Source organism: Dermacentor andersoni, chromosome 1 (genome assembly GCF_023375885.2).
Source record: "Dermacentor andersoni chromosome 1, qqDerAnde1_hic_scaffold, whole genome shotgun sequence".
Taxonomy (NCBI): Eukaryota; Metazoa; Arthropoda; class Arachnida; order Ixodida; family Ixodidae; genus Dermacentor; species Dermacentor andersoni.
In genome coordinates, this window is record NC_092814.1 from 138,338,830 (window position 1) to 138,353,243 (window position 14,414).

Sequence of the window (14,414 nt, forward strand, 5' to 3'; positions counted from 1 at the left end):
ACAGGGATAGCCGATATTCCAGTTTACATTAAGAGAAAGGAATGGAGCTGGGCAGGTCATGTAAAGCGTAGGTTACATAACCGGTGGACCATTAGGGTTGCAGAATGGGTGCCAAGAGAAGGGAAGCGCTGTCGAGGACGGCAGAATACTAGGTGGGGCGATGAAACTAAGAAATTCGCCGGCGCTAGCTCGAATCGGTTGGTGCAGGACAGGGGTAATTGGAGATCGCAGGGAGAGGCCTTCGTCCTGCAGTAGATATAATAGATGATGATGATGATGATGATGATGATGATTATCGGGACACTCTATGAGTGTGCATGCCTTTCGTGACGATGACCACCCATCAAGACAACAAATGAGTTCCTACATTTGTTCAAAATTTCCGCCGGTGGACAAACAGCCGGTAAGGATAATTTCGCGGCAGAAATCGGGTGCAGCGCTCAGTTTACATAGAACGCTGGCGAAAACAAAACTCAGAGAAGTTCCTTCTCAACATTCTGAACTGTTTCAGTGAAGCGCACTCATTAACATAGTTTTTGCGGAATGCCATAGTGAGGCGTTGTGCAAGTGCGTCGATCTCAGTGGAGTTTCACGCTGTTTGAGTAACGCCGCTTCCTAATTGCATCAACGGCAAAAATCCTTCGCCTGCTGTTTTGCTTGCATCACGCCGGGTATGTACGTTTGCGTGGTACCGTGTTTACGGAATAGAAAGTTCACAGTTTACTGCGAACCTTTGTGTAGAGTCGTTGCAAGTTCATACTACCGTGAGCACTCTTAACCGGAACGATGGCGATTTGCGAACAGTCCACGCCACTTGTCAGTCTGACTGTATCCGTTGCAGTTAAGCGACTGTTTTTTTTCTCTCTTACATTATATTGTGGCTAACGATCCCTTACAGGAGTCGGAACTTTCACTGTACTAACTTTCGTTCTCGGTGTTAGCCTTCTTTGTTTATCATGCCGTGTTTTTCGTGTTTGCCCGCTTTTATATAATAATAATAATAATAATAATAAAATGTTATTAATAAAGTGCCCAGGAACAACCTAGTGGGTCTTGGTGCTGGCGCAATTGGCAAAACAATGCACAGGACCAACAGTGCAATTTCGCTCACGCACACATGCACATATACACACGCGCGCACACATAAGAAAAAGAATAATAATTTCGCGAATACAGATTTTAACACAGCATAAAATGTGTACACGAAGAGACCGCAAAGCAATACTGGAGAAATAGAAAAGGATTACACAATGACGGTACACACAACAGATATGAGTTTTTGTTCAGTTACTGAAATTCCACTGCAACTCCTTTCAGGAAAATATTAAAATTAAAAGGCAGGATAGAGGGTCCCAAAGATAGAGGCTGAAAGGCGCACTGTTTCCTTGTGCCTTTGTGCGGAATGTGAAAGCACACATTAGAAAGCAAGTGCGAGCAGCACATTGTTCCATGTATTAATTTGTGGAGAAAAGAACATCCGATTTGTTGCGTCTACAGGTCAGGGTAGGTAACGCGAGTGTCTGCGTTAGCTCTACGGGGATAGAAGGCTTTTGACAAAATCGATGTTTAAATGTAGGTGTCAATTTTTTTTTGCACACTTTCGAGAAGTTCACAATTTGACCTATAAGCACCGCCCAAACGACGGAGGCCTACTCAAGAACTGGAAGGCATGCGCTCTCATTGAAGTCACAAATGGCCCAGGTTGTTTTAAGTCTCTCGTCACCCGTCATACTCTCCCGAGCCTTCGAAGTGCACGCTGCGTCGTCTGTTGAGCGTGGGGCGAGAAACTCAGAGAGCTGTCGAAGTACACTACAAGGTCCTTCGTTCCCTGAGCTCTCGGCAGGAGAACATATTTAACGCTATTTAACTCCTGTTAGTCTTCCCCATGAAGCTTACAACTTTAGTTTTTATAATAATAATAATAATAATAATAATAATAATAATAATAAAGCTCACATGTGTAGGATTGGTTGCTGATTAACTCAGGGATTAATGGCGTAGAGGCAAAGATATTATTATTATTATTATTATTATTATTATTATTACTCACTTGATTTGCCTTTGCAGAAGCCAAACTGAAATGGTGTTAGCAGGTTAAATTTATGAATGAAGTTAGACAGCCTTAGATGAAGCATTCTTTCAAAGACTTTTGAGAACTCTGGCAGAATTGAAATTGGTCTGTAATTACCAAGAACATTTCGATCTCCTTTTTTAAGAAGGACAACGACTTTCGCTAATTGCATTCGTTTTGGAAAGACTGCAGTTAGTAAACAGATGTTAAAGATGTGAGCAAGTATGGGAGCGATAACTTCGGCTATATGCTTGACTGGCCGAATTTGAATGTCATCAATATCAGAGCTACTGCTGTTTTTGAGATTTCTTAATACTGACACTACTTCACCTTGCGTAACAGGATGCAGGAAGACTGATTCATCATTTTGAATGTGTATGTATTTGCTAGCATCAGATTGAGCAACGCTATTAGTCAGGTTTGTTAAAAACGTATTGAATACATTAGCCAATCCCAAACCACAAACTTCCTTTCCATCAATATTTAATTTGGTTAGCGCACTGTGTGCACTATTACGCTGTAAGAGAGTATTTAATCTTGCCCATGGTGCAGTATGTTGAGCATTCTTGACGTCTAGAAGTGATAGGTGATAGGAAGTTCTTGCAGATCGCAGTTTTTTAGTCAATTTATTCCTGTATTTCTTAAAGACCGCAAGGTCCTCAGCCTGACGAGTGCACAAAAAATTTCTGTGTAACTTTTGTTTGGTTCGTACTTCTCCACGGAGCTCTAACGTTATCCAGGGCTTGCGGTTTTTGCGACTTTTCATGCGGGTCACAAGAGAAAAGCAGTCATGATAAATTTGTTTAAATGTATCAATAAACGTATTATAGGCTAAATCGGCGTCCTCATGTTCAGCTATCTTGCTCCAATCTATTTTCACAAGCTGGTCCCCAAAGGATGTCAGTGATGTCTGTGTAATTGCTTGGTATGGGACTGATGTATATTTGCTCCCCATTGTACCAGGCTTCTATATGCAAACAAACACGGGAAGGTGATCGCTAATGGAATACGATAAAACGCCCGATATAACATTCGTCTGCATAGAGTTAGTGATAATTAAATCAAGCACAGAATGGCTTTCACTTGTGACTCTCGTTGGTATATCAATCATGTTAACAAAGCCATTAGACACAATGGATGTATTAAAATCTTTAACAGACGGACTGGGAATATTCATATCAAAATTAAAATCGCCACAAGCTATTAACATTTTCTAATTGTTACACTGAACAACAGAAGCCATAAACAGGTCATAGAACTCCAGAAATGACGAAATATTCGAAATGACGAAAATGTATATTACCGTCCGGAGGCCGGTAATATACAGAAAACGCAGTGCTTTTCGTACAAACCGACAGAATTTCATAATATCGGGTTATTACAGTGTACGATTCAAGTAATTGACCTTCTAGATCGTTGCTGAGCAATAGTACACCACCACCACTGCGGACATTTTGCCTATTTACGTGGTATGTGGTATAGTCTTTCAATCTGAAAACATCATAGTCACAAGTACTCCATGTCTCTGTTAACATTATTGCAGAAAATTAAAAAGAGAAACCGGAAAAAAAAAAAAATTCTTCTAAGCACAATATTTTGTTTTTCACTGACCTAGTATTGAGGTGAATACATTTGTGAGTAGTCGTCGAGAACTTTGACACTGCTTGGTTAATATCATTAGACAAATAATAGCGAGTCTCATCCATCGTGCTTTCTTTGAACACAAAAGAGCAAAGCTGTCATCAGTTATAGTATTATAGACATTATTATTATTATTATTATTATTATTATTATTATTATTATTATTATATTCGTAGAGACCGCTACACTGCCGACAGAATTAAAAACGGCCATTGTAACGCCTTTATTTAAAGGAGGAAAGAAAGGTGGTGTGGACCGTCAGCGACCCATTTCGATCTTGCCTATCATGTTCCAAATAATAGAAATAATTCTCTTAGAAACCATGTCTTTATTTCTACATAAGGTTTCAGTCATATCAAGCCGGCAGTTTGGTTTTGTCGCGGGACGGCAGCATTACTCTGCCCGAGGAATTTTCGGACGAATTAAGCGCAGCTCTAGAGCAAAACATGTTTCTATGTGCTCTGTTTCTCGAGACTTCTAAAGCATTCGGTACTGTGAATCCCGAGGTCCAGCTTGAAAAACTCTACCGGTTCGGTATCAGGAGGCCATTTTACAAGCCCCTAAGACATTATTTGTACGGCCGCTCGCAGGTGATAGCTTTCGTCAACCAGTTATTCATCAATAACAAGTTACGTTTGAAAGCTGGAGTGCATCAGGGATCTATTTTGTCTCCTCTTCTTTTTAAAATATTTATAAACGATTTTTGATCAGCTGTATCGAAGTGTTTGATAATTGAGTATGCAAATGATACCGTTATATTAACAGAACATGTATGTTACTGAAAAGCAGTTGCGTTACTTCAATGGCGTGTGTACGATGCAATAACCTGGTTTGCTAACAACTGTTTGTCAAAAACAAGAAAAAAAAATTTTGTGTGCTAGAAATCAACTTAAAACAACTGTTACAAGTTTAGCACTGTTTCTGCAATGTCCTAATTGCCAATCGAGTCAGTCTGTCGCCGTAGGATATGTAAACTCTATTAAATACATTGGTGTTTTCTTTTACAGTAACCTCTCATGGAATGATCACGTGACATAAATTTGTGGCAGGCTAAGAAGTCTTTCATCGCTACTTTTTAACATTAGATCAGTTGTTCGGATGCCTCTAAAGACCACTATCATGCACGCCTTAGCATACCGTGTCTTACGTTGTGGCATTACATTGTTCGCTTTTTGCTCTTCTCGATGGAAGAATCGAATTGACAGAATTCTAAAAAAGATATGTTGAACTGCATTGCGTATAACTCATCCTCGGCTGACAATGTGAACTTGTTTATACGTCTGCGTCTTCTGTCATTTAAAATATTGTTAGCTCAAACGGTTGTGGTAAGGCATTTTTCTAACCCCGATTTCAAACAGGATTGCTCGCCGTGCCCTGCGGAAAACATTGCGTTTTATAGTATCCTGCTGCAACACCAGAATTGGTTAAGGTAGTAGATATGCTTATTTCCCAAGAATATTCAATGACCTACCTGCTCATATATTTACTGCAACTACGAAACAAAACTTGAGAAAATTGTTGAAGACACTATAAGCTATGTATAATAGTAAATACTGTCTTCTTTCTCGTTATATTGTTTCTTGTTTCTCTGTTGTCACTGATTTCAGCTGATTTTCTGTGTTATTTAGACTCCATTTTGTTGTTGTGATGAGCTTCGCCAGCTTGTCATTGCTGTAAATGTTGCCATTTTGATCTTATTTGCCGACATGCCGCGCCAAGCCACGCTATCCGCTTCCTTGGCTTTGACGGGCCTGCCTTCTGATGTACGAAGGTTGCAAGGTGGCAACAATTATTATTATTATTATTATTATTATTATTATTATTATTATTATTATTATTATTATTATTATTTGAATGAAATATTGTTGACGTTGTTTTTACAAGAAGACCTTACTTTACAGCTTCACGGGCATAGTAGTAGAAATGCGGAGGCTGTTCTCGACCATCGTTTGTTCCTGACAAAACTGGAACCGGAAATATAGCCCGTATGTCCAGTAATTCAATGCAAAGCGTCCGCGCCCACAAGATGAAGACGTTCCTCAAGTTTCCCACGGCACCGCGCTTGTAATAATCGAAATGTACTGATTAGAACAAGAAACACAATCGTTCTTTCAATTCAATGCCATGGGTGCCGACCCTCAAGCTCCGCATGGTGTTTCCCTCCTCTTCTTTTTTTTCTCTCGTACTTATAGAACTGGGCTTATTTTTTGGTACCTTTCCGGCAGAGGCTAATATGAGCAAAATCCTCCGAAAGAGCAACCGCGCCATGACGTGTACGGAACGCCTGTCGGTTTGTCTTTCCTGCTCATTCGTGGCAGTTGTCTCTGCCCTCCTTTTCGCCCTCGAGGGGGCAGGACACAATTTAGCCGAATGGCGTCGTCGGTCCCGGTCGCCTCGTTTCAAGCGGCCGCCGACGTCTCTCGGCGACGAAGGGGGAGCGGCGCCGCGGCTGGAACGTGCCGCTGGCGATCTGCCGCGTCCGTCCGACGGCGCCACTTGGCCGTGATTCAGGCCGACGCTGTGTCGGACCTCTCCGAATGATTTGTGGCGCATTAAAAGGGGGCCTCATCTGGAAAGCCCCGCGCGGCTCTTTGCACTTGCTGGTGTCGCTTGCGAACTGTTATTGTGTCTTCTGGCCGAATCTTTGTGCCGCTCGTTTTATTTCGATTTTGTTCCCTTTTGGCGGAAGGGACGCGATGTTGCAGCGCTTTGTTTTATTCGCTCTTTCGCTGAAATTCAGGGAGGGTGGAAACGGCGCCTCTGCATCCCTTCTGCGGGAGAATAGCCGTCCAAAAATTCGTTCTGTTTATTTTCCTTCTTCGAAGGTCTCTTGTGGGCTTTATTGGAGAGGCTTATTTTGTGACGGTGTTGTTTGTGCCCATACACGTTGCTTTTATCATTCACTTCAAGACGAGAAAGTGAAGTTCGAGAGCTCGCTTCCTCACTCCAGGAAGGAAGGAAAAAGTGGAGAAGGAAGGCAGGGAAGTTAACCAGTTTAGCTTAACCGGTTTAGCTTAACCCTACACATGGGAGCGGGATGGGGGGGAAGAAAGATGGGGAGAAGAGATAGAGAGTACAGAACACGGCATACACATCGTTGGTTAGAGTCTGTCACTCTTGCGCGGTACGTGACATCACTGTCTAAGCCGCTTGCCCAGGCCGGTCTCCTTCATAAACCGAAGTAGTCCCTTCGTTGCCTTCAGCTGCGATGTCTTCTGTCGGCGATATGTGAAAATGGTTGCAACTGACAATGGTCTATTGTCAAGGTGCGCTAGAACGGACGCCATGGACTGTCTCTGAACATTATATTCAGGACAATCGCACAGAATGTGTTCCACGTCTCCTCGCAAAGACAGGCATTGCAGAGAGCGTTGTCGGCCATTCCAATGCGAAACGAGTAAGATTTTGTGAAGGCCACCCCTAGCCATAAGCGATAAAGCAGGGTAGCCTCACTTCGGCGGAGTCCAGTTGGCATACGGAGATGCATCAAGGAGGGCAGGTCGTGTTGACGATTGCTCCGGTTGGTCTGGCTCCTTGGTGTGCACCATAGAGAGAGCGTCATCTCCCGTGCAAGCACTCGAAGTCTGCTGGCTGCGTCGGACCGCGAAAGTGATATGGCCTCTTCCTGTGTGTCTTCAAGAGCTGTCCGAGCGGCTTTATCAGCGTCTTCATTTCCTATGACGCCGCAATGACTTGGCAGCCACTGAAACGTCACGTGATGTCCTTTCTCATGTGATGTATGGAGTAGGCATCTAATATCGAGCACGAGCTGTTCGAATGGCCCGCGTCGCAGTGCTGATAGCACAGATTATAGGGCTGCCTTTGAGTCACTGAAAATTGACCATTGTCGAGGTGGTTCCCGATTGACGAAACAAAGTGCAGCGCGAAGAGCATCTATTGTCGAGGTGGTTCCCGATTGACGAAACAAAGTGCAGCGCGAAGAGCAGCTAGTTCCGCAGATGTAGATGTCGTTGGGTGGTCAGTCCTAAAGCTGATGGTAATACCTCTTGCTGGGACGACCACAGCACCGGACGAACACTGGATGTTTGTGGAACCATCAGTATAAATGTGTTCACTGTCCGCGTACCTCTCGTGCAGAAGAAGCAGAGACAGTTGTTTCAGCACAGGCGACGACAGCTCAGACTTTTTCCCGATTCCAGGTACGCTGAGATGGACTGTGGGGCTGACAAGGTACCAAGGGGGTATCGATGGTTTAGATGCAGCGGTGAAGCCCGAGGGAAGTTTGTAGTTTTACCTGACGATAGTTTTAGAGAATGATGCTTGGTGCCTGTCTGAAGGTAGTGTTGCAAGGTGGTGATAGGAGGCACGTGCAAAATGTCTGATATGCGTTCTCAGGGCTTCCACCGTGATGTGAGTTTGCATTGGATGGTCCCGAGCAATCGCAATAGTTGCCTCAGTTACGTGCATCTGGGCAAACCGAGACAAACTCTAAGTGGTTGAGCTTGTGCTGCCTGCAGAACACGAATATTTGTCTTGCAGGTGTTGTTCAGTACAGGTAGGCTATATCTTAAAAAAACCGAGAAAGAGAGCTCTGTAGAGTCTCAGCATTGCGTCTACTCACATCCCCCACGTCATTCCTGTCAAGTATTTAAACAACTGGGAGGTTGCTGTCAGGCGCCGTTTCATGTAGGCCACGTGCGGGCTCCAACAGAGGTCTCGGTCGATAATTACGCCAAGAAATCTGTGGGTTCTGACATAGGAAATCGTCCGCCCATTGATTGAGATGACATAAGGCGTCATTGGTTTGCGAGTAAATGCCACTAGGGCGCATTTTTCTGGTGATATGCTGAGACCTTGTTCACACAAGTAGCTCGCTGTCAAAGTAGCCGCTCTTTGAAGCCGTGCACGTATCTGAGGACGTGTGACTGCCGAAGTCCAGACACAGATGTCATCTGCGTATATAAAAATTTTGGTGGTAGTTGGCTAGTATTCAGCAAGCCCAATAAGAGCAAGGTTGAATAGCGTCGGGCTGAGAGCACCGCCTTGAGGAACGCCCCTGCTGGTATAGCGTCGCGTAGTTGGGCCATCGTCAGTTAACACATAGAATGATCTTGCAGATAGGTAACTTGCAATCCACAAAAATACTCGACCACCTAGGCCAACTGTCACAAGAACGTCGAGAATGGCCTCATGTAATACGTTATCGTATGCCCCTTTCACATCTAAGAATAAAGCTGCAGATAAACGTTTACGGGACCTTTCGTGCTGAACATATGAAACAAGATCAACTACATTGTCGATGGAAGAGCGGTCACATCGGAAACCAGCCATGGAATTCGGATAAATCTTGTAGTGTTCAAGGTACCATTCCAGGCGGCCAAGGATCATTCGTTCGATTATCTTTCCTACACAGCTGGCCAACGCTATTGGGCGGTAAGAGGTGAGCTCTAGCGGGGATTTGCCCTGCTTCAAGATTGGCACCAGGCGGCTCACTTTCCATTCGTCAGGACGTCTACCCAGCGGTCGATTTAGGCACCACTGACCTCCTTGAAGCCCTTGGGTTCAGAGGGAGCAGTGGTAAAGCAAACATGTCCGCAATAGACATTAGTAAGAGGCGACTGGAGGATAGGTGGAAGAAAAGTAGGGAAACGACAAAAGACGGAGACGTACAAGAGCGCAGTTAGCAATAGGGGATGAGAAAATTTGGGCGTGGTAGCACACGAAACAACGACGCAGTCAAGGCTGCTGGGACGTCACACAGAGAAGACGAGTGCTTCCCGATTCCACTCTCTGTAGGACAGACGCTGCGATGTAGCTTCGCATTTTGCATCGCTCACACACGCTCGTTAGTTGAGGGGAATACCGCGCATACAAGGCGCCCAGACTGCACATATTAAACCCTTCGCCACTTGGGCTTTCTCCCAGACTGCACCGACGCCAGGCATGTCTCCTGGGTCGGTTGTGATTGGGATCTTCACGAACGCCTATTCAGCGCAAATTGGAATCGCTGACAGTTTGGTGACAGATTTTATGAATTGTTTGTCCGTTCCGCTGCGGTGATCGAAACGCACTAGGAAATAGTTTGCGAGCAGATATAACCGCTGCGCGAGGCAGCGTAACTGTGTTTTACGCATTTTTAAACAAATTTTATATGTTTGCCGACAGACAATCCAGAGAATCATTTTACACAAAGACGCGCTGGCTACCGTCCTGGCTTAACTCGGCGCCACTTACTGTTTCGAGCCGCGTGTCTATTTCGAAAATCACCGGTACGCGCTGACGGAAAATTGACAGCAATGAGCTCTCGCTCCCATACTCGCGCCTTTCGGTGGCGCCTACTTGCGCTTAGAATTCGCCGCGGTATATCTTGCTGCGCCGCTGGGCTCGTGGTCGCAGATTTGATCGCGGCCGCGGCGATCACATTTAAATGGAGGTGAAATGAAAAATGCGCGTGTACTTAGATTTAAGTGCACGTTAAACAACCCCAGGTTTTCGAAGTTAGTACAGAGAGAGAGATAAAACTTTATTTTGTCCTTGATGGGGTTAAGGGGTGGCGGGGGTCGGGAGACTAACCCCCAATCCCCCCCTTCCTCAGACGGCGGCCAGTCCTTGCTTTCTGGCGGCGTCTTCGGCCATCCGGACGGCCCAGAGCTGCTCCTCTGGGTCCAAGCTGAGCAGCAATGTCTCCCACTGCTCGGCCGTACTAATGATGCGTGTGTTAGTGCGGGAGGTGTTGGTGGGTGAGGCTTTGGGGCATTGCCAGATAATATGATTGAGGTCGGCGCGGGCCTTGCACGCTTTGCAGAGTGGTGAGTATGCATCGGGGTACATGCGGTTGTAAAGCACGGGGTTCGGAAAAGTTCGTGTCTGAAGTTAGTACAGATTCCCCCACTAAGGCGTGCCTCATAATCAGGTTTGGTATTCTTTTATTATTATTATGGGGCTATACGTGCCAAAACCACGATATGATAATGGGGCTCCGTGTCTCGTATTCTAGCCTAACTATATTTTTGTGAATAATGGATCGGGTATTTGGCTTTAGCACGCCAGCATCATGTGCACGTATACGAGGTGCGTCTGCGATTGGCCGCTTGTAGTAACGTCGTTGGGAAAGTAAAAGACGAGAGTGAAATTGGCCCAAATTTTAGTTGATACTTTTAATATTTTAGAATATCTGGGCCGAATGCCTTTTTTTTTTCGCTGTTCTAGTTTTACGAATACCTTACCTGATTACGCCTGTGATAGGGAGGCAATACATCTGAGTTCGAATGGGCAAGAGCTGGAATTATTTTAATTTTGTGGAAGAACTGCTTTCACAGGTGAGGTGCTGCCCCTGGTTTCGGAAATGCTGTAATTTAGTGCTTTTTTCGTGCGCCAAACAGAAAAGCGTTGTTTCGGTGACTCGCGCTGTGCCATGAGTTGCAGAATGTGTCGTGACACCGACCTTAATTCCTTTATTTTATCCACCTTCAATCTCAACACTGATGAGGCACTGTGCAGGGAGATTACGGCATACATTATGCAAGTGAAAGCCTAAGGGAATAAGTTCGTAGCTATAGATACAGCAGAAATGGCGGAGCAATTAGCTGCACGATCGTGCTTGCTTGCCGCGCCGTCTAATTAGGATTGCTGTGCGACGAAGGTCTTTCCCGTTCCTGCAGTCTTATTCGAGTTCAGTTTAATATATCACAGCGGCGGCTGCACGGCCCAGCGCACAAACACACACAACACACACTCTATCTCGACCGTAACGCGCAGGTCCCGCGCTCTCTGTATTGCTTATAATACCTTCCTCCCGCAACCGCGCTCTTTTGCTTTTCGGTGGCCGCCGCTGTGTGTGCGTGCATCCTTGCGAAATCTTGGACTCCTTGTGCCTGTAGTATATCGCTCTCTTTGTGCCTGTAGTATATCGCGCTTCTCGCTGCTTCGCACGGTGGCGCGTCTATGAGCCGCGCGGTCGAGATCTCTTCCGCTTCGTTTCACGACTCCTACAATTTTCTTTCTTTTTTTTCAATCTGTGCACTATACACACATGCCTGCGGTTTCGCCTCGTCACGAACGGGCTCGGCTCGGTGACGCAGCAGTCGGCTCCGTGGCCGTTCTGTTTTCACGTGTGGCTGGCCATGCCTGAAAACCGTTGGGTCTACTGCACATTACCCGTCTGCAGTTCGCTTTTCTCCCTCTCTCTCTCTCTATCTCTCTCTCGGATTTATTCTTGCGCTCCCTCGCGCTTATGGCTCTGGTTTGAAGCCGCCCGAGTGAGTGGAATTATCGCCGACCACCAGAAATCGGTCTTCCGCAAGCACTCCTCGCGGTTGCTGCTGCTCATGGCCTCAGTCGCTTCCTCCCATCCCGCATTGCCGCTTGCGTGGGTGCTCTTCCTTAGCTTGTGCCTCTGGTTTTTGTCCTTATAGCGTTTTTGTCCATTGCACTTTGATGGCTTAAACGCTGTCTTTTGATTAGCTGAGTGTAGCTGCCTCCATTGATTTTATTCTATATTAAGCAGTCACACTTTTACTTCAAAAGCTCCTATAAACACCCCTGCGTATTACTTTTCTCTTGAGTACAGTACCCCATAGAGAATAACGGTTCTTGAGTTTCTTCAGGCGCTTCTTATCCTGTGCTTCCTTGCAACGCGTTTTTTTTTTCTATTCCTTTCTTTTTATCCCTAAGCCGCAAAACTGGAGCGTGGCACTTGAACCGGAATAATAATAATAAAAAAAAAAAAAAACACTGAGGGATAGGCGGCTGCACGAGGCTGGTTGTAGGCCCCGTGGGCTTATGGTACTCGTGTAGGCTTCTTAGCTCGGGAGCACCACTCCGTCCCGAAGCCGGGGCTGTCGGTTGTTCGCTTTATATTTGCACTCCTTTATTTTACTTGATGCAGTAGGTTACAGCACGGTGCTCGCAGTGATTTGTGAGGCCTCTTGTATGTCATATGTACCTCCGAGTTGTGTAATAACGCGATGTTTTATTTGCGACAACAAGTTTGCGCAGGTTCGTGTCATGTTATCTGAAGCCTTGGAGCCAGCACCACAAGTGATTATTGTTCGGAGCCTTGTTCAGCAATCGCCAGTAAACTTATAATCCCTCACAACCAATTGGTCTCTTAAAAGTTAGTTGCTAACATTTTAATTGTTTCTCTTATTGTCACGGTGTCAAATACGAAGTTATAGAGAATAGTAAGCGACGTCAAATTGGGATGTTTGCAGCAAGGAACACATCGAGCGATTATTTTAAGCCGTCAAATTATTTGATTATTTATGTTAAGCCGTCAAAAACGCCATGCCGTACGCGCCCGCGGGCGCGGGATAGCAGCACTACCACACAGTCTCGGTGGAACAGCAAGCCGTCCCCAGAATCGCCGCTCAGGCAGCTCAGGGCAGCGTGTTCCTTTGGCGCCAATGCGCAATAATCGCCGGTAGCCGCTGGCGCGTCGCGGAACGAACACGCGTGCTGTTATTGTCGCCGCTTGGCCCGATGAGCAGCTTGCTCTCCCACTGAGACATGGCGCTGCCACACCGTGTGCATGTACGCAGTCATCATCATCATCATCATCATCATCATCATCATCACCATCACCATCATCATCATCTTGCACAGATCTGCTGCGGACACCGTAGGCTGCAGTGATTGCTTTCATTGACGCATAAGCTATGAAGTTTGTTCAGTTAACGTAATAATATTTCTGCATTATTTTCCATTTCTTTTCTTTTTTACGTGCTAGCGCAAAGATGTCCAGCGGCAGCTTGCCGTAGTAATGGACAATCTTGATGTCATAAACTAGTATGCACTTGAGTGTTTGAAATAAATTATATTTTCTAGTGGAAGTACAACACGCTTAATCGCCATTAATAGCGCACAATGGTAATTGGTAAGCGCGACAAGTTGGCAGATTCAGATAGACCAGACACAGTGTGCACAGCACACTATATATATACGAGGTGATCATATGAAACCTTTACGGAGTTTTAGAATATCGCCTGTGGCAGATAGCACAATTCTTGCTTTTATATTACAAGAGGCGGGCATTACTAGCACAGGAAGTCTACGCACATATTCAACGAATTAACGAAATTCACTCATTAACTTCTTAATTAATTTCCTTACGGTTCATATTGTAATTTACTAATTGTAGCAGATGAGCTTGCAAGACGTATCCACTCGAAATGAATTTCCAGGATGACACTAGTTTCGAAATAGTATCTCCCAAAGTATGGTACGAAAGGCCTAGGCGTTCTAGCTACTGTTGTGCTTCAATGCATAAAAGAGTGTTTTGTTAAAAAAGTAAGTGCAACAACAGTGCATTTTTACGGCGAGTTTGGCGGTGCATATCTCCAAACTGGTGTCATTCCGGAAGTTCATCCCGATTGGATACGCCTTGCAAACTCACGGGCTACAATTCGTAATTATCAATGTGTACCCTGAGATAATTCATGAGAAAGTCAAGTATTGAATGGTTGTTAATTAGTTGACCATGTGTTTTGATTTCTCACGCAAGTAAGTGGACGCTGCTTGAACACGGCAGGCGAAGCCGTACACCGAAGCTCCACGTTACTAGGGGAGCAGTGAGTATTACCTCGCACGCGCTTGTTCCGGAGAACACTCGCCGTATGTTTCTGTCAAACCTGCCTTCGTGATCGTCCTTTCTGTGGCAGTTTACTTGTCTAGCACAAGTCAGGTCGTCGCCTGTTCTTCCTTGAATATTTTTATCGTAGTGTAATTTTACTCGGCAGTAACT

General features: G+C 45.2%; 1 protein-coding gene across 3 annotated transcripts in view; it reads left to right on the top strand.

The window, feature by feature from the left end:
* The window catches only part of LOC126544339 (uncharacterized), an 803,357-nt gene that overhangs the window by 683,618 nt on the left and 105,325 nt on the right, over positions 1 to 14,414 (top strand). The gene's annotated exons all lie outside the window — the stretch shown is intronic.